Source organism: Triturus cristatus, chromosome 10 (assembly GCF_964204655.1).
Source record: "Triturus cristatus chromosome 10, aTriCri1.1, whole genome shotgun sequence".
Classification (NCBI taxonomy): Eukaryota; Metazoa; Chordata; class Amphibia; order Caudata; family Salamandridae; genus Triturus; species Triturus cristatus.
In genome coordinates, this window is record NC_140593.1 from 1,048,975,504 (window position 1) to 1,048,993,076 (window position 17,573).

The 17,573-nt window shown below is 43.2% G+C and overlaps 1 pseudogene; it reads left to right on the top strand.

Annotated features, from left to right (window-relative positions):
• The window catches only part of LOC146796540 (actin, cytoplasmic 1-like), a 70,989-nt pseudogene that overhangs the window by 34,524 nt on the left and 18,892 nt on the right, over positions 1 to 17,573 (top strand).

Here is a 17,573-nt window from a genome sequence, read left to right on the forward strand (position 1 = left end):
GACAGGGCTGTTCCTTGTCCCCAATGATTTTTGCTCTGGGGCTAGAGCCCTTGGCTGCCTGGATTTGTCAGGAGCCCCTCCTGAAGTGGATTGGCACGGGACAAGACTGGGAGGAACAGAGTTTCCTTTATGCTGACAATATCCTACTATACGCTACCCAAACTAGCCTCACGGTGGATAGAATACTCCACATTTTTTAGTTTTTTGGGGACTGCTCTGGCTATCAGATTAACTAGGATAAGTCCCTTATATTCACCCTTGCCAGGGGTAGCCTGGCTTTGTCGTCAAGGTGTGCAGCCCAAATCATGACAGACGGGTGGCAATATTTGGGCATTTATGTTACACAAAGTGCTAAGGAGTTCTTGGAAAGAAACCTATTTCCCCATCTGGAACGCCTCTGAACTGATGTTGATCACTGACGGGCACTCCCGGTGTCCTTGATGGGACGGGATGTGCTATTCAAGACGATGGCCCTCCCCCGACTACTATATGTTCTCCAAAATACCCCCTGGAGGGTGCTGCCTGAATTCTTCTCTAAGGTCGACAGTGCACTGTTCAAACTCCTGTGGGAGAGGGATAGTTCACGTATCTCTCTCTATAAGCTACTACTCAAGGGGTATATGAGGGTGGGCTGACAGTCCCTGACATACGTATCTACTACTGGGAAGCCCATTTGATCATAATCAATGATTGGCTGTTTATGGATGTGGAGGAACCGGCATATCAAGTCAACCAAGAGGCTATGAGGTGTTGCGGCTACCCATCACTACTATAGGGTAAGGAACGGGAGAACTTATGACCGATTCAAATATAGATGGTGGTGAGAGTGTGAAGAGAGGCCACTAGATTTCTGGGATGGGAGGGCAAACTCACCGACAGGACTCCACTCTGGGACAGTAACTTGCTGAGACAAGTCAGGAACCTGAAGGGTTTTCATAAATGGGAGCTGCTGGGTGTCGAGCACTTGGGAGATGTTTGGAGAGGGAGAGCACTGCTGAGGTTTGAGGACCCAATCATCGAATACAAGGTGTGGAATCAGATCTAATCACTTACAGTTAGGTCATGTGATGCTCTGTCAGGTGCTGGAGGGAAAGTAGTTGCCGAATTCAATTTTGTTAGAGGACCGAGTGCTTTAGGACCCTATGTTGGATAAAGCAATCTCACTGACCTATAGAATATTAATGAAACAACTACCCAGACCCCTTAAGGTCCCTGGGGGACGCATGGGAGGGTGACATCGGACTTATCAGTGATGACTGTATGGAGGCACTACAGAGCCCTAGGGAGGTTGTGATATGTGCCCGCTTAGGATTGATACAATTGAGGATACTCCACAGATCATATTCCTCCAGATCACCATTACATTGTCTGGGGTGATGTGACATAGACCTGTGTGTGAGGGAATATGGTATGGTGGGTTCCTTCTTTCAAATTCTCTGGGATTGCCCCATGATCCAGCAACACTGGAAGGCGGTGGTCCATGTTATGGCCCAAGTTCATGGGTCTTACTGTCCCTCTAGAGGCTAGATGGCATGTGCTATACATTACGGGCAACAAAGTATGGCCCAAATATCAGAAGATCTGGCTAATGTTAGCGGCTAGGATGGCTGTGAGAAACATCCCACAGGGCATGGGGAGCAAATTATTCATGCAAGATAGCATCTACTTATGTACACAGAGCAATTGCTAAATTAAAAAATGTAATTAAAAAAGAGATGTGCTATTTATTTTACACATTTATTGCTGAAAAAGCCTAACTTATTTCTGCAAGATCTCCTAGTGAACCTACAAAGAGGAGAGAAGTTCTCCACTTACGTATAGATTCCTTATGATGTCTGTATTTTCAGTTTTTCCCTGAAGTCCTTAGATGATGAGGTTTTCAGTCGCCACATAGTGTTGCATGGGCTGCAAAAGACATACTAAGGGAATGATAAAAACTAATTATTATTTAGTTGAACTGTATGCTTTTATATTCCATAGGATCTCAACCCTCTTTCCATGACTCAATATGGGATCGCTAGCTAATATTTTTTCAGGGGTGGGTGAAAATTTCCGTTCCACCTGTGAAATTGGTTGAATTTTGGCCTCTCCATGTTACTCTTTAATGCAGAGTTCTGGCCAAATATCGCCAGTCGCCACGAGGTAGCTTTTTATTCCCCACGAGGGTCAAAATATGCGAGCTGACAAGCACGAGCAAGGTTTACCGTACCCTAGCGCAATTTTCTGATACGGGTGGTGGCTGGTGTTCACAGTCAGAGGGCTGCCATTAGAGTAGATTTGCTGCAGCTCAAAGTAGATTTTTCTACTTGAGCAGAGCAAAATCAACTTGAATGGCCACGTCCTCTTGCGCAACGCATGGTGCAGTTCGTGCTGATTTTTAGTGCTGCTTGTGCAACCGACGCTAAATTGCAGCTCAAGCAGTGCGAGCTGCACATTTTCAGTCCAGAATCTCACAGAGCTTTTCTGTATTCCTAATATTCTTGTGACAGTTTTATAAACCTATTATCCTTATTCAATGTTCAATAGAGGTCTACAGTCCTAAGCAATCCTCAAAATAGTAATAGGGAAGTAGTATATGCTCTATAGACAAGAAGAAATAAATGAAAGCAAAATTAGAGAGTAGAAGAATCCGGCACAAATTTAGGGACTATACTAATAAAATCCTTGAATGAGCACACATAAAATCCTATTGGGTGGACATTTCTTCTAAGCATTTGACTCTATTTTGAATTCTTATTCTTGTCTCTGGCTTTGTCATGTATTGCTTCATAAAAAAAAAAAAAAAAATAGTATTTTTCTTGTTTGTAATTTTTTACCATAAAAGCTCCAGTAACTTAATAGCCAAATATAATATTTTAGTTGTTAATGTTAATGATAGCCCTAACCACCAAACATTATGATCTACCTGTAAATTACAACATTTACATAATTCTGTAGACTGTTTGCCACACTCTAAATCCAGATATTGTGTATCAGCTCAAAGTCAAGCAATATATGAGCCTTCTTGACACAATATAAATTACAATATCAGAGAACCTGGAGTTTATTTTTAAGCAAGTTTTGCTTAAAGGCTCGCAGACCTCAATAATTGGTTAATAAGGAAGAACAAGGTTTGTGCTGCTTTTACAGAAATCGATCATTTAATAGAAGTAGTGCAATCACTTATCCAACTACTTTCAAAATATTAGTCAACTACATCTTCCCATTCAAGCTCACACTCTCTTTTTACCTGAGCTCACTTTTCATCTTAAGAAACGTTCAAGTATCGGGGCTCCCTGCCAGTGTTCTATCGATTGCATAGACTGCAAAAGGCTATAATGTTTATCAGTTTACTGTATCACTCCTTTCCACTTGGCTCAAACATCTAGGTACAGGATCTAAGATTATCATTAATAAATAACTGGTATGCCTTTTTCTATTAATAACTTGTTTCTTAGAAGGCCAATTCAGAGTTAATTTTTTATTTCAACTTCTTTCGTCTTAATAGAACTCCAATCACCACATTAGTGACAAGACAGAATTTAAACCAAATGCCATTATTTTAATAAATTATCTACTAGGCAAACGTCTAACAAAAGGTGGAATACATTATATTCAAATTACATTGACTTTTACACAACATGCTATTAAATGTGATGGCAGAATTCCAGTTATTATTTCATACTGTAAAGTAATTAACGGCGGCAGCTATTTGTTTTTTTTGTGGTGGTTCACTATGTGCTTTGCTGACCTGTCCATTAATTCCTGGCAGGAATGGAAGTGGCTGGAATCCATGAGACTACATACATGTCCATCATGAAATGTGATCTTGATATCCGTAAGGACCTGTGCGCTAACATTGTGCTATCCGGAGGTACCACCATGTACCCAGGCATTGTTGACCGAATGCAGAAGGAGATAAGAAGCCTTTTACCACCAACAATGAAGATTAAGGTAATTTCCAACAGCAGTACCACATGCAAGCAATGGAACCATTGTAGTGAACAGGATTTGAGGCTAGTTTTCTGTGGAGGTAACTTTCGGCTTGAAGTCATGCTGGGCTCAGATCCTCTGACTACTAATACTAGTACTACTACGCATTATCAAACTCCACAGTCCGTCACACCTATGAGCAGAAGGAGAGCTAAATGCTTGTAAGATTAAATTGATGAGCACTTTTGTTAAATGTGAATCAACACCATCCAGGTTCTCGGAGTACTTGAGAAAGGAAAACAGATTAGAATAATACTTAACATCATACACAGAGGAAAACAATATAATAGTAAGACAATTCTATAATCACTAATCAAGACCCAAAGCAATATAATTAGGGGCCAGATGAAATAACATTATGAATACCAATTTCCCAATTGCGATTCTCTCCGAATCGCAATAACGTATTCTTTATTCCTAATGCATGGCACTCTTTTGAGTTTCATTAGCAATTCCTAGTGGGTCACAAATAGACCTATCTCATGCATATTAATGAGTAAGGTTGCAATTTGCGATCCATTAGGATTCTGTAGCCATCATAGGGATAGTGGTCTGCTGAGGTCAGAAGACCACCGTGTCTGTAACTGCTTTTTAATAAAGCTATCTTTTTTGTTTGATATTTTTAAGAGCAGCTCTTACCCCTTTCGCTGCTAGGCTCCCCCCCCCCCCCGTGCTAAGCCTTTTTTTTACTATTTGGGGTAGTTTGTGCTTAGGCCCCTGTAACGTTTTGTCCAAATAAGGGAGTCACACCAAATTTTCGTCCTTTTCTTCCAAAATCAAGGGGATTTTGAAAGGTACCCAGGGTTTGTGGAATCCCCTGGAGGGGACCCAGAAATTAGCCAAAATACAGCCACATTTTCTTTTTTTTAGAAATAGGGAAAAAGTGCTGCAGAATAAAGCGTCAGTTTTTTTTCCCTGCAAATGGTATAAAGAAAGGGTTTGGCGCTGAAATCACCATCTTCCCAGTTTTCAGGGACAGACAGACTTTTATCAGAAAACCAAAGTTTTCTACACAGTTTTGGCATTTTACAGGTGCATAGCCTACTTTTGAGCATTCAACCTCCTTCCAGTTATTGGTAGAAATGGGTGGGAAACTAATAATGGATCCCAGAAAGCTATACATTTCTGAAAAGAAGACACAATTCTGAATTCAGCAAGGGGTCATTTGTGTAGCTCCTTCAAGGTTTTGTTACAGAAACTGTTGAAAATAAGAAATATTGAAAATGAGTTGAAAGAAACTGCCATTTGTGCCAACGTTTTTCCCTGTAGCTTCTTCTAAGTATGACAGATTGTTTAAAGCAATGCATCGTTACATCCACTGGACCCTTCTGGTTGTGGGGATATATAAGACTTGTAGGTTCACCAGTAACCCGAGGAACCCAGAGCCAATAACTGAGCTGCATCTTGCAATGGTTTTTCACGGGTATATACCTATGCATTTGGGAAACAATATACAGTTTAGAAGCAGCAGTTTTTGCACAGCTCCGAAATTGTGGGTTCCCATACTAGCATGTGAATTATAGGACGTTTTTAAAAGTGACTTCTTTTTTTACACATTGTCTTACATTTGGAAGGCAGAAATGCATAGAAAGTCAATTCTACAATTCTGTGTTCCCCCAAGGCTCCCGATTAAAATGGTGCCTCACTTGTGTGGGTAGGCCTAGTGCCTGCGACAGGAAACGGCCAAAAAACGCAATATGAACATATAATTTTCTAGTGAAAACAGACCTTTTATCGCAATGTGCCTAGCTGTGGATTTTGAACCCTAGCTCAGCCGGCACCTAGGGAAACCTAGCAAACCTATACATTTTTTAAAACTAGACACCCCGGGGAATCCAGGATGGGGTGACTTGTATGGCTCTCACCAGGTTCTGTTACTCAGAATCCATTGCAAACCTCAAACTTCATAAAAATCAAAACACATTTTCCTCACATTTCTGTGACGGAAAGTTCTGGATCCACAAATACCACCCACCCCACATTCCCCGATGTCTTCTGATAAAAATGGTCCAAGGCATTTCGGTCTCGGGCTTTACCATCGTTCTCTCAACCCCAATGGGTGCAGCAGAGGAGACGCTGGCCAGTGGCTTGGATCTTTTGCATTCTGAGTGTGGAAAAGTAAATAGCCTTACCTCTGTTGTCCCCAGGGGGCAAGGATGCAGGGGAGACCGAACCTTTTCTTCGCTCGCTTTTGGATTGAGAGTCTCATGGGGGGGACCTTGGCTGAACCAGAACCAGACTGTAGCCCCCAGTGACTCGCACATTAGTCTATCTTTTCTGTACAGCTGGCTGAGATCAGGATCGGACTGGGACAGAAATAGGCCAGGGCACCAAGGTAAAATTGGCTCCCATTACTGAATCAGGTGGCCACAAGTAGTTGCCCATGTTTGTAAATTTGGGCAATGTTACTAATCCATAATGTTCAACTTGTAAGGCATGCTGTTTAAGTGTTTTGCAAGCTGTGGAAGACTGCATTTATTTGAGCTTGCTGCAGGCAATGTTTGTTTTATTACCAGGGAAATAAACAGTAAAAACGGACCCAGTACACTATATAACAGGTGCCCAAACAGTCCAAAAACCAACACGCACACTGACTTGCCAGACAAGCCCATTGGCACTGCCTGATTGCCCTATAGTCAGTCAGTCCTACCTATGCTGAGATAAACAAAGTTTTCTTTGCTTTTATTACGTTTTTCATGTATAAAACAAACAGTTCCCTTTGCCTGCATTAGCACATTCACAATCGTATCGTTTGTCTAGATGTTTGTCAAGTTGTTTTATAGTTAACATCATAAAAGCAGGTGGAGAGCAAGCAGTCTTGCCAAACACCAACTCTTCCTCAATTTCCCCCCTCCCACAGCCTCCCCTACTCTCCCACCAGAAATCAGATATCACGCAACAGTTTGTGCCACATCAATTCCTGTAAGGCAAATCAATAACTGGCTCTGTTCAGAGGAGACGTGTTTCTGTCAGATGTAGAATTCTTAGGTATCTTAGACAGGTACGTCCTCTGTATTTGTTGGAACAAGAAGTCAATGCATGGTCCCCAAGATTTCAGAAAGTGTGTTTTTAGTTTCTCTAGGGAGGCAGGGAGTTTATCCATTCCCAATAGGTTCTAGAGGCTTTGGAACCAGTCTCCCTACTCCGGTGGCCACTCTACACCAGCATGCTGTTATCGCCACAAGTGTCATGGCTTTTTTCCCCGCAGTTTTATTTAGCACAAACTCGACCCAAAGGTAATGCAGCGCTTTACATGAGCACCAGTTGCGTTGTACAAGGACACATTCATTTTATGTATGCACGGGAGATTAAGTGATTTGCCCAGAATCACAGGATGTTGAGCCCACACCCAGACTCAAATTTGGTTCCCCAGCTCCAAATTCATCAGTTCTGACCCTTACACCACATCCTCATTCAATTGCCCCTTTTCAATTCTTAAAGGGTATGGCAGTTGATTGGGAAGTCCCAATAAGGTTTGTGCACGGAATCTCGATAATGCTTTGTTAAACATATCGTTAATACTAATAAGAACCTCCCCTCAATAATGTGTAGCTTTGGCCAGTCCCGCAGTAGGTGTGTCAAAGTAACTACACTTCCGCAATTCCATTTGGGAGACATTTTGGGCACCACTTGTGAACTTGTTCAGGCGTATAGTACCAGTAACGTGTCCTTTTTAGGTCGAGCCTGGGCAGCGCATGCGCTGCACAGCAAGGCATGTTGTAATGGATACTGTGACTTAAAGCCCCTCCACTTTTTAGGTCTCGCGCCTAGCGATGTAGTGCGTAGCACTGCTCACGCAGTGAGTGTCCTTTTGTCCGGGGTTCAGAAATGGAGCCTGGAATCGCACACGCACACGCTCGTACGTGTGCTTGTCCTTTTGTGCTACCCCATTGGCCTTTGCGTGCGTCTTTTTCTAAAAGACTGCACGCAATTGGCCAAAGACGGGCGCATTGTCTGCCCATGGCCTATTGGTTTCTATTACGCGCTTGGTGCGCGTAATAGACACTAATAGGCCATGTGGTTTCAATTATCGTGCCCAGACACAGGCGCGATAATTGAAAGCATATGGCTCGCAGTGGCGCGCGCGTGCACCACTCGCGGGCTTTTTTGTTTTTCAAGCGGAAGTGAAAGTGAACGCTTTCCCTGCCGCTTGTTTTTCATGGTGAGACTTGACCCCCCCACCCCATTGATCAGAAAGTACTAGACCAATAGAGAAGGGGGACCCCTGAAGACAATGAAGGCAGGTAACGCAGGGGAAAGTAAGTTAAATGCACACTGAGAAAAAAGCACCTGCCTAAATTATGAAGCAAATGGCCTAACACATAGGTTCCTTAATATTCTATCACTACCTGGAGCTGAGCAATATCAATTTTCAAGCCATATAACCACAACCTAAGTTGGAAAAAATAAGTTTATTTTTATTGACATAGGATTACAACAAGTTTGGCACGCATTGGCAATGCATAATTACAAAATGAATTACAAAATGAAAAACATAAACAGAATTCTTAAATGTCCCATACATCACAACATTCATACTAACACACATTCAAGCCACAACAACCGAAATATCAAGACTTGGTCAAGGCGGTGAAACTGCCAGGTGATGTTAAACTGAAGGTTTGTTCGTGCGTCATCCTGATGACAAATAGGAGTAACATGGGAGGAGGCACGCAGTAAGTTCAGACGCCTACGAGCGTTTCAGTGTAAGGCCCAGAACGGGGCCACAACTTCATCAGGGCGGAGACCAGTAGGTAATGGGGGGGACAACAAAATGCACTTCAAGTCTGTCTGGTAGATAGAAATATATAAATTCACTGGGTTTTTGTAAATGTATTCAAAAACGCGTCCAAATGAATACATGATCCACAAAAGACAAATTTGCACGATGGGGGATAGTAAAAATCAGGTCAAAGGAAATTTCCCAAAATTGGATACAGAATAAAATCCTTGGACGAATCACTTGAGGCAACAAAAGCAAATATCAATGATTCCGATATTCATAGCAAGTTTAGACGATCAGTGCTTAGTAATATCCCACCGGAAGGAGTTACTGTAAAAAATGTCAGACAAAACAAATTATGGGTCGGAGTAGCGATGCTCGAAATCCCGGGTAAAGGTGTCAGGGATTCTAGAATTTGCCAAAAACATTCCGCCATACAAAGGATGATCTGTAGCGTTTTGGAGTACGGGAGGTATCCGGTCGGGAAAACCAATTATCGTGCCCAGACACAGGCGCGATAATTGAAAGCATATGGCTCGCAGTGGCGCGCGCGTGCGCACCACTCACGGGCTTTTTTGTTTTTCAAGCGGAAGTGAAAGCGAACGCTTTCCCTGCCGCTTGTTTTTCATGGTGAGACTTGAACCCCCCCACCCCATTGATCAGAAAACACTAGACCCCCAATCCGCATCAAAACATGAGCATCTTATGACAGGCATACAGGTAAATGTGTGATTTATCTGTCTAAGCTGCCTTACTATAAAACTTAAAAACTATGCGCTTCATTAAAACGTCCTAAATAAATGAACTTGTTAACTGTTGACACGGACCTCTCTCTTGCAGTTACACATCATTGACAGCCCTGCAGGTTCCATCATTGTTGGGAGCCGGGGCGCACTGGGCCCTGGACGAGAGCCACGTCATCAGTCTGTACACCGCTTGTCTCGCAGGGCTTCGAGGCAGCAGCCTAAAGTCGTCATCACTTGAGGTTCCTGCCTCGCGCCGCCCGTGGGCAGACCGCAAACCCTACTCTAAAGGTCACGCCCGGCTTGTTAGGACATATCTCACATGGTCTGTCAGGCATACGGCGGCAGCTGGCGTTTCGTGGTCGGCGAGACGGAGGTTGAGTGGTGTGCAAGTCATCAGTGCCCCGAGCTGGAAGTGTGGGTGTTGTGTAAGAGCGCCTGTGTTACTGTCATCGGTTCCCAAAATGTAGAGGCGCGCCTTCTGTGGCGCCTGGCGCCCCGATTCCAGGACTGTAGGCGCTGCCAGAGGGCCTCAGCGAATCCTTCCGAGACCTTGAGTGGCAGATGTCTAGGGTATTAGCATTGTGCCTGTCACAGGCTAAATAGTCCGTAGACTTCTATCATTAAGTGCCACTGAGTTTGGCACCATATGTAAAGGCAGTTTGAAACACGATCGTATAAATCATTTCCTAGAAACTATACACTGTTAAAGATTAATTATACTCAGGACCACTGGAATCATGTGGCAAGGGAGGGTCAAATTATGTGGCAGGGTTGAGTACATTTTGCAGCTAGAAAAGGCAAATTATGTGGAACATTTTGTGATGTTATTACTTAATTATTTTGTCACTATTACACTTGTTAACACTGGCCATTGGTTGCACCTCAGTATTTTTAGTTTAACACCCAAATCTAAACATAAGCAACAGAAAGGAGGCCAGTGAACCTTTCAAATGGTCTTGCACTGCGTGACAACAAGAGTTGCTGTGTTTTAGTAACTTTTGAACCCATTGCTCTACAAACAAAATCTTTGTTTTGTTAAAATCTGCAGATTATGCAGCAGATTAACGAGTATGTGGCAAATGGGTCAAATCTATCATGATGTGATAAACTCTGCAGAGGCACAATCACATAATTGAACTGGCCCCGATTACACTGGGTCTTATGGTCTGCTCAGGCGTGGGATGAGAACATGTTGGTCCTACTCGCCTCTTTATTTTCACACCTTCGCTACTACAGTCACTGCTTCTAATATTTGTCCATGAGGGGCAGATGTATGCAAGCTTGTGAAGATAGGCATAGGGCAAGAATTTACATCCAGCAAACTAAAGGGTAATGCATGTCATAGACTGTGGTCATCCCGAAACCTAGCATGGATCCAGCAATCGTGAACCAATGTTGGACTCCCAATTAGAATCTTGTGAAATATGAAATTCGTCATACTTATAGCCTTCAAACCACTCTCTTGTCTAGAGCAACTAGGATTATGCGGCATGGAGGACCAAATTATGCAGAACATTCTCAAACAGTATTCTTTTTATCCATTTGACAGTAAAACATCATTGTGGTGAACATACAAATGTTATAAATTACCTAACTAACACTCTAAATCCTTAAGTGTGCAGTAAATGCTGCAGCCACAGAAACGCCTAAATCCACTGACCACCATCCCCTCAATGATGGATTCTGGGCTTGGGTAACTGTTATTATATACCTTTCTATATACCCCACCTCTCATCTTCCAAAGTCATAGCTGCCAACTGATCCTTGGAGTCCCTTCAGCGCCATGCTAGCATATTACAAGCTCAGGGTAACATTACTGTAAAGCTGATCAACCATGTAACATTACTACTAAAACTGAATTTCAACACTTTGAGTCAACCTCAGTGCAGTGTAAGTGCTCTTCTAGTAGCATATAACGAGTACACATAAACAATTTCATAGTGTAAATTTGTTGTACTAAACCTCTTAAATGCAAATAGTGAGTTTAAAATACACGTACCTGTGGGCAATGTAATATCTAAATTATTTCACCACTAAGAGAGGATAGTCTGCATGACTGACTTCATGTATATAAACACACACACACACTTAATGTTCTCTAGATCCTCAGTGCAGGTAGTGGGTGACCTCAGAAAAATTATTTTGGGTCATCAAATAAAGAATTGAGAAGTTGCCTCAACCTCAACTTAATGTGGCAAGATTCATCATAGGCGACCTCTCACACTGGAGTAGGATGATACCACTCCACCGGACTCAACCAAGTGTATGAGGCTTAGGAGTTCTTAGATGACTGTTCCAGGACAATTCTGTTGGTCCTGTATTAATTATGATATGAAGAAAAGGGTTAAAATACCTAGGGGGTATTCCCAAAGGAATTGCCTTTATTACTGGCTACCCTGGTATCAGTTAAATGATACGGGTATGGTCACTGGATCGCATTTTATCATGCGTCTGGCCATTCTAGGGGGAAAGACCACCAACACAGGTTTTGACCTATGTTGCCTGCCTAAAAAGGTCAAAAGTCTTTGTCAGGGTAGGAAACCAAGAACCCCCTAGCTATAGCTATCACAGTCATGCACTACTGAGAGAAGGAAATTATCCATACCATGTTAACATCAGGTCTGACATACACCCATGTCGATTAACCTACGGGCTTCATGGATCAGTATGTGTGGGAGGAAGCTTCTCCTCTGTAGTCATAAATTTGTGTTTAAAAACCCTGCATTAATAAAAGGCATTGTCATTTACAATACCAATAGGTCAAACTTTCTATAAAACGAGACCTATTGCATTGCAAATGCTTGTTTAATTTGTTCCCATTCATGTCTTTTACAAAGGCATGCTTCTGTTTGGTCAGCATGTCTAATTTCTTGCTTTAGATCCTACCTGCAGACTGCCCCTGCTACATGTAGTTTTCCACGTTCTTGAATTATTGTGGATTTGTGTACACTCCTTTTTTTGTTTTGTTAACCCCTTCCCCGCTCATGACGGAACCGCTCCGTCATGAGCCACGGTTGCCGTGTGCTCATGACGGAGCGGTTCCGTCATGCCACGACCGTTGGCGGCAGCTCCGCCTACGCGGCACTGTTTCCCCGCCTGTGCGGGGGGACAACGCAACTGGGCGGAGTCATGACGGAACCGCTCCGTCATGAGCACAGCTCAACCGTGGCTCATGACGGAGTGGCTCCGTCATGAGCACAGCGCCACCGCGCTGCCCCCCCCGCACCCCCCAGCGCTGCGGCGGAATTCCCGCCGCAGCGAAGGGGTTAATGGCTTGTTAAAGGGGGCATCACTTTTTGGTGGCTAGGATGTAGTATGCTTTGTCACAACTTTAAAAACTAATACAATTTGGCTGTTTTCAAGTGTTTTGCATTTTTTATCATATATTAGGGTGCGTTTGTTTAACTCAATTAATCTAATTAGAGTCTTTTGTTAACCCCTTCCCCGCTCATGACGGAACCGTTCCGTCATGAGCCACGGTTGCCGTGTGCTCATGACGGAACGGTTCCGTCATGACAATCCTGTTGGCGGCCGCTCCGCCTGCGCGGCGCTGTTTCCCCGCCTGTGCGGGGCGACAACGCAAATGGGCGGAGTCATGACGGAACCGTTCCGTCATGAGCACAGCTCAACTGTGGCTCATGACGGAGCGGCTCCGTCATGAGCACAGGCCCACCGCGCTGCCCCCCTGCCCCCCCCAGCGCTGCAGTGGAATGTCCGCAGCAGCGAAGGGGTTAAATAAAACCACTCTGTATCTTTCTTTTCTTTTTAATTTTTATGTTTAGTTATGCCTCACACTAACAGTCCCCAAGATTTCCTCTCAGTTTATTCTCAAATCTTCTTGGGAATCCAAACTTTTGGAATTGCTAATGGCCCATTAGTGGTGGAGTAGAAGGTTGCAGTCAAGCATTATATGGCAGCCAGCCCCTTGGTATATTAAACACAGTTTATTATGTAGTGTTCACACTTCTTTGTAGGTCTTGGGAGGGACCAAATAGAGACAGACCTGCTGTGACAAGACCCAGTATTTAATTATTTCTCTGGGATCCATCCGGCTTTGTTATCCTGCCTGTTGGCTGACAACCTCTGAACACACAAGGACATGTTCTTTGCAGCAGGCATCTTAATCATCTGCGAAACTTTAGCATGAGTGGAAACAGCCACTAGATAAAATTCCGATCTCTCTCAAGGAGGAACATTAAAGCCAAAGTTGCATAGAGGGAACTGCTCTAGACTGGATTGCGTCCTACCATCGAAACAGAACTAATGTCATCCATACCCACCTTTCTCGTCCAAACCATACTCCACAAACGCAGCGGTCCCTCAAGGCTCTATCATCTAGCCCATGCTTTTCAACATATACATGAAGTTATTACCGGTACTGATCATTCAATTTCACCTCACTTGCTATAACTATGCAGATGACAACTGGAATGCCCCAAAGACATTGGAAAATCCCCAATTTTCAGTTGTCTCAGAGCCGTGGATCAGTGGATGACTTGGAGCCATCTCAAATTGAACGCTTCCAAAACAGAAATACTCACGTGTGGTGATTGGAAACATTATGACCCGCTTGCCACCTGGCCTTATGAACTAGGATCAACGCCTAAAGTATCGAAGGAAATAAGAAACCTCGGAATGACCGTGGATTCCAATCTATCGATGCTGTGACCAAGTGGACAAACTAACAAGATCAAGCTTTGCCACTATAAAAATGCTGCGACAAATTTTCCCTCATTTGGGATTTCCACACAAGGTCCAAGCTACCATCTCCTTTGTTCTGTCCAAACTCGATTACGCCAATAGCCTCTACCACAGATCACCTTTAACAACCATGAAAAGGCTACAACGGATTCAGAACTCGGCTGCCAGACTACTCTTGCATATCAAACCACGAGACCGCATCTCACCTCCCTTTAAAGCCCTGCATTGGTTACCGGTTGCCAGAAGATCCACATTCAAGCTGTTTTGTATCACCCACAAGCAATACATGGAATGGGACCACTCTCCGTCAGGAACAAAATCACCAAACACATTCAACAAATGAACCTCCACTCTAAAGGGGCACCTCGCCTCAAAATCCCAAGATACAAGAAAAAAACCATGGGTGGCACATCCTTCTCTGTTCAAGCAGCCAAACTATGGAACTCTTTACCCCCAACATAAGATCCACCGATAGCCACCTTATCTTCAGAAAACTACTCAAGAACTGGCTCTTCCACAAATAAGCACCATACGCAAACAGAAATTTACAGCATAACTCTCTGTATATAAGCATTTATTTTCACTATAGATATGTACCTATCTTTGTGTATTGCTTTGTATAAACATGTAGAATAATTATGTTGTTTAAAAAAAAAATTAAAGTACAATAACACTTGAAAACCAGAGGTAATCTGGTGCATCTTTGGTCTACATGTACTTGCTTCCATTGTGCATCTATGTACCTTCCATGTACTTGGATCTGTGTGTTTGTTACTTTTCTCCTGAAAAATCATATCCAATGCACTACCCTATTTCTTACCCTGTACCTCTATCAATATCTTTAATCTACATATACTTACCTCCTTAATGCATCCATATACTTTCAATGTACTTATGGATCTGCATATTTATCACTTTCTTCTAATTTAGCATTTCGAATGCACTACCCTATTTCTCAGCCTATACTACTCTCAATATATCTTCTAGCCCAACTTTCTAACTCATCTCAAACTTCTTTCTGCTACTCTTTCCAATGCACTACCCTATTTCTCACCCTATACATCTATCGATATATCCTCTACATCCAATCTTTCATTTATCCCAAACCCCATACCACTACTATGATTCCCAAAATAACCCCTTCTAGACTCTCCCTTACTCTACCCCTCCTTGCATCATCTGACACCTCTTTTACTACACAGATCCCCCAAAACAGACCTTTCTAAACTCTTCCCTCAGACTCTTCCCCTGCAAAACCCCTTTTTACTCATCCAAAAACCTCCTCCTACTGCTATAACCTCCCCCCAAAAAGAAAAAAAAAATCCAAATCCTTCACTCTTCTATCCCTCCACTATCCTTTTCAATCTAAATAATAGACCAACATGTTCACTTCTCAAATTCCATATTCCTCTATACTAATTCACCACTAATCCTTTATGGGTCCCAGAGTAGCGTGCTACTCGCCAATAAAGCGTTTCAACACTCCATCAGGGATACAAGCGCTATATAAATCCAAACCTTTTTCCCTTTTCTACCCTTCCTCAACCCATCTCAATCCAAATAACTGATTAACATATCCACCCCTCGAATTACTTTCATGTTTCACTGTACTAATTCAACACTAATCCTTACGGGTTCCAGATAAGCGTGCTACTCGCCAAAAAAGCGCTTCCAAACCCCATCAGGGGTAGGAAGCGCTATATAAATACAAACCTCTTTCCCTCTTCTATCCCACTGCCTACCCTTCTCCATCCAAATAACTGAATAACATATCCACCACTCCAATTACTTCATATTTCAATATACTAATTTTCAACACTAATATTTTATGGGTTCCGTAGTAGCGTACTACTTGCCAGAAAAGGGCTTCAACACCCATCAGGGGTAACAGGTGCTACATGAATGCAAACCTTTCTTCCCCTTCACCCCTCCACTATCCTTCTCACTCCAAATAACTGACTAATAACCACCACTCAAATTACTTTCATATTTCACCATACTAATTCACCACTAATCCTTTATGGGTTTCCGGAGTAGTGTGCTACTTGCCCCTCAAGAAAGCGCTTCAATACCCCATCAGGGGTAACAAGCGCTATATAAATACAAACCTTTTTTCCTCTTCTATCCTTCTGCTATCCTTCCGAATCCAAATTACTGACTAACCTATCCACCACTTGAAATTACCTTCATATTTCACTATTCTAATTTAACACTAATCCTCTATGGGTCCCGGAGTAGCGTGCTACTCGCCGAAAAAGCACTCCGACGCCTCGTCAGGGGTAGTAAGCGCTATATAAATGCAATTACGATACAATACTTGTGTGGGTAGGTCTAGTGCCTGCAACAGGAAACGGCCCAAAACACAACATGGACATAACACATTTTTCTAGTGAAAACTGACCTTTTTCACAATGTGCTTAGCTGCGGATTTTGAACCCTAGCTCTGCCGGCACCTAGGGAAACCTAGCAAACCTATACATTTTTAACTGTTACCCAGAATCCCTTGCAAACCTCAAACTTTATTTTAAAAACAAACACATTTTACTCACATTTCTGTGATGGAAAGTTCTGGAATCTGTATGGGTCACAAAACTCCCCAAAGTCTTCTGATAAAAATGGTACCTCACTTATGTCGGTAGGCCTAGTGACCACAACAGGAAACGAGGCGAAACGCAACGTGGACACACCATATTTTTACAGTGAAAACTGACCCTTTTTTTGCAAAGTCCCTAGCTGTGGATTTTGAACCGTGGCTCTGATGGCACCTAGGGAAACCTAGCACACCTATACATTTTTGAAACCTAGACACCCAGGCAAATCCAGGATGGGGTGACTTGTGTGGCTCTCACCAGGTTCTGTTACCCAGAATCCCTTGGAAACCTTAAAGTCCTGGAATCTGCGTGGATCCAAAAACTTCCACCTTCCCTGCATACCCCAAAGTCACCTGATAAAAATGGTACCTCACTTTTGTGGATAGGCCTAGTGCCCATGAGATGAAACGGGCCAAAATGTATTGTGGAGACATCAAAATTACCTATCACAAAACAACTCCCCAGGGTGTCTAGTTTTCAGAAATGTGTGGGTTTGGTAGGTTTCCCTAGATGGCCGTCAAGCCTGGGGCCAAAAACCCAGGTGCACCCCTTGCAAAACCAGGTTGTTTTGTGGTAGGTAATTTGATGTACCCACAATGCGTTTTGGACCCTTGCCTGTCGCAGGTACTTGGCCCACGCACACTTGTGAGGTACCATTTTTATCGGGAGACCTGGGGGAACACTGCGTGGTAGAAAATTTGTGTCAGCCTGGTGATCCCACAACTTTCCCACAAAGAAATGTAAGAACAATTTGATTTTTTTCAGCTAAATTTGAGTTTTGCAGGGGATTCTGAGTAGGAAAGCACCGGGGGGGGGGGGGGGGGTGGTCCACACAACTCC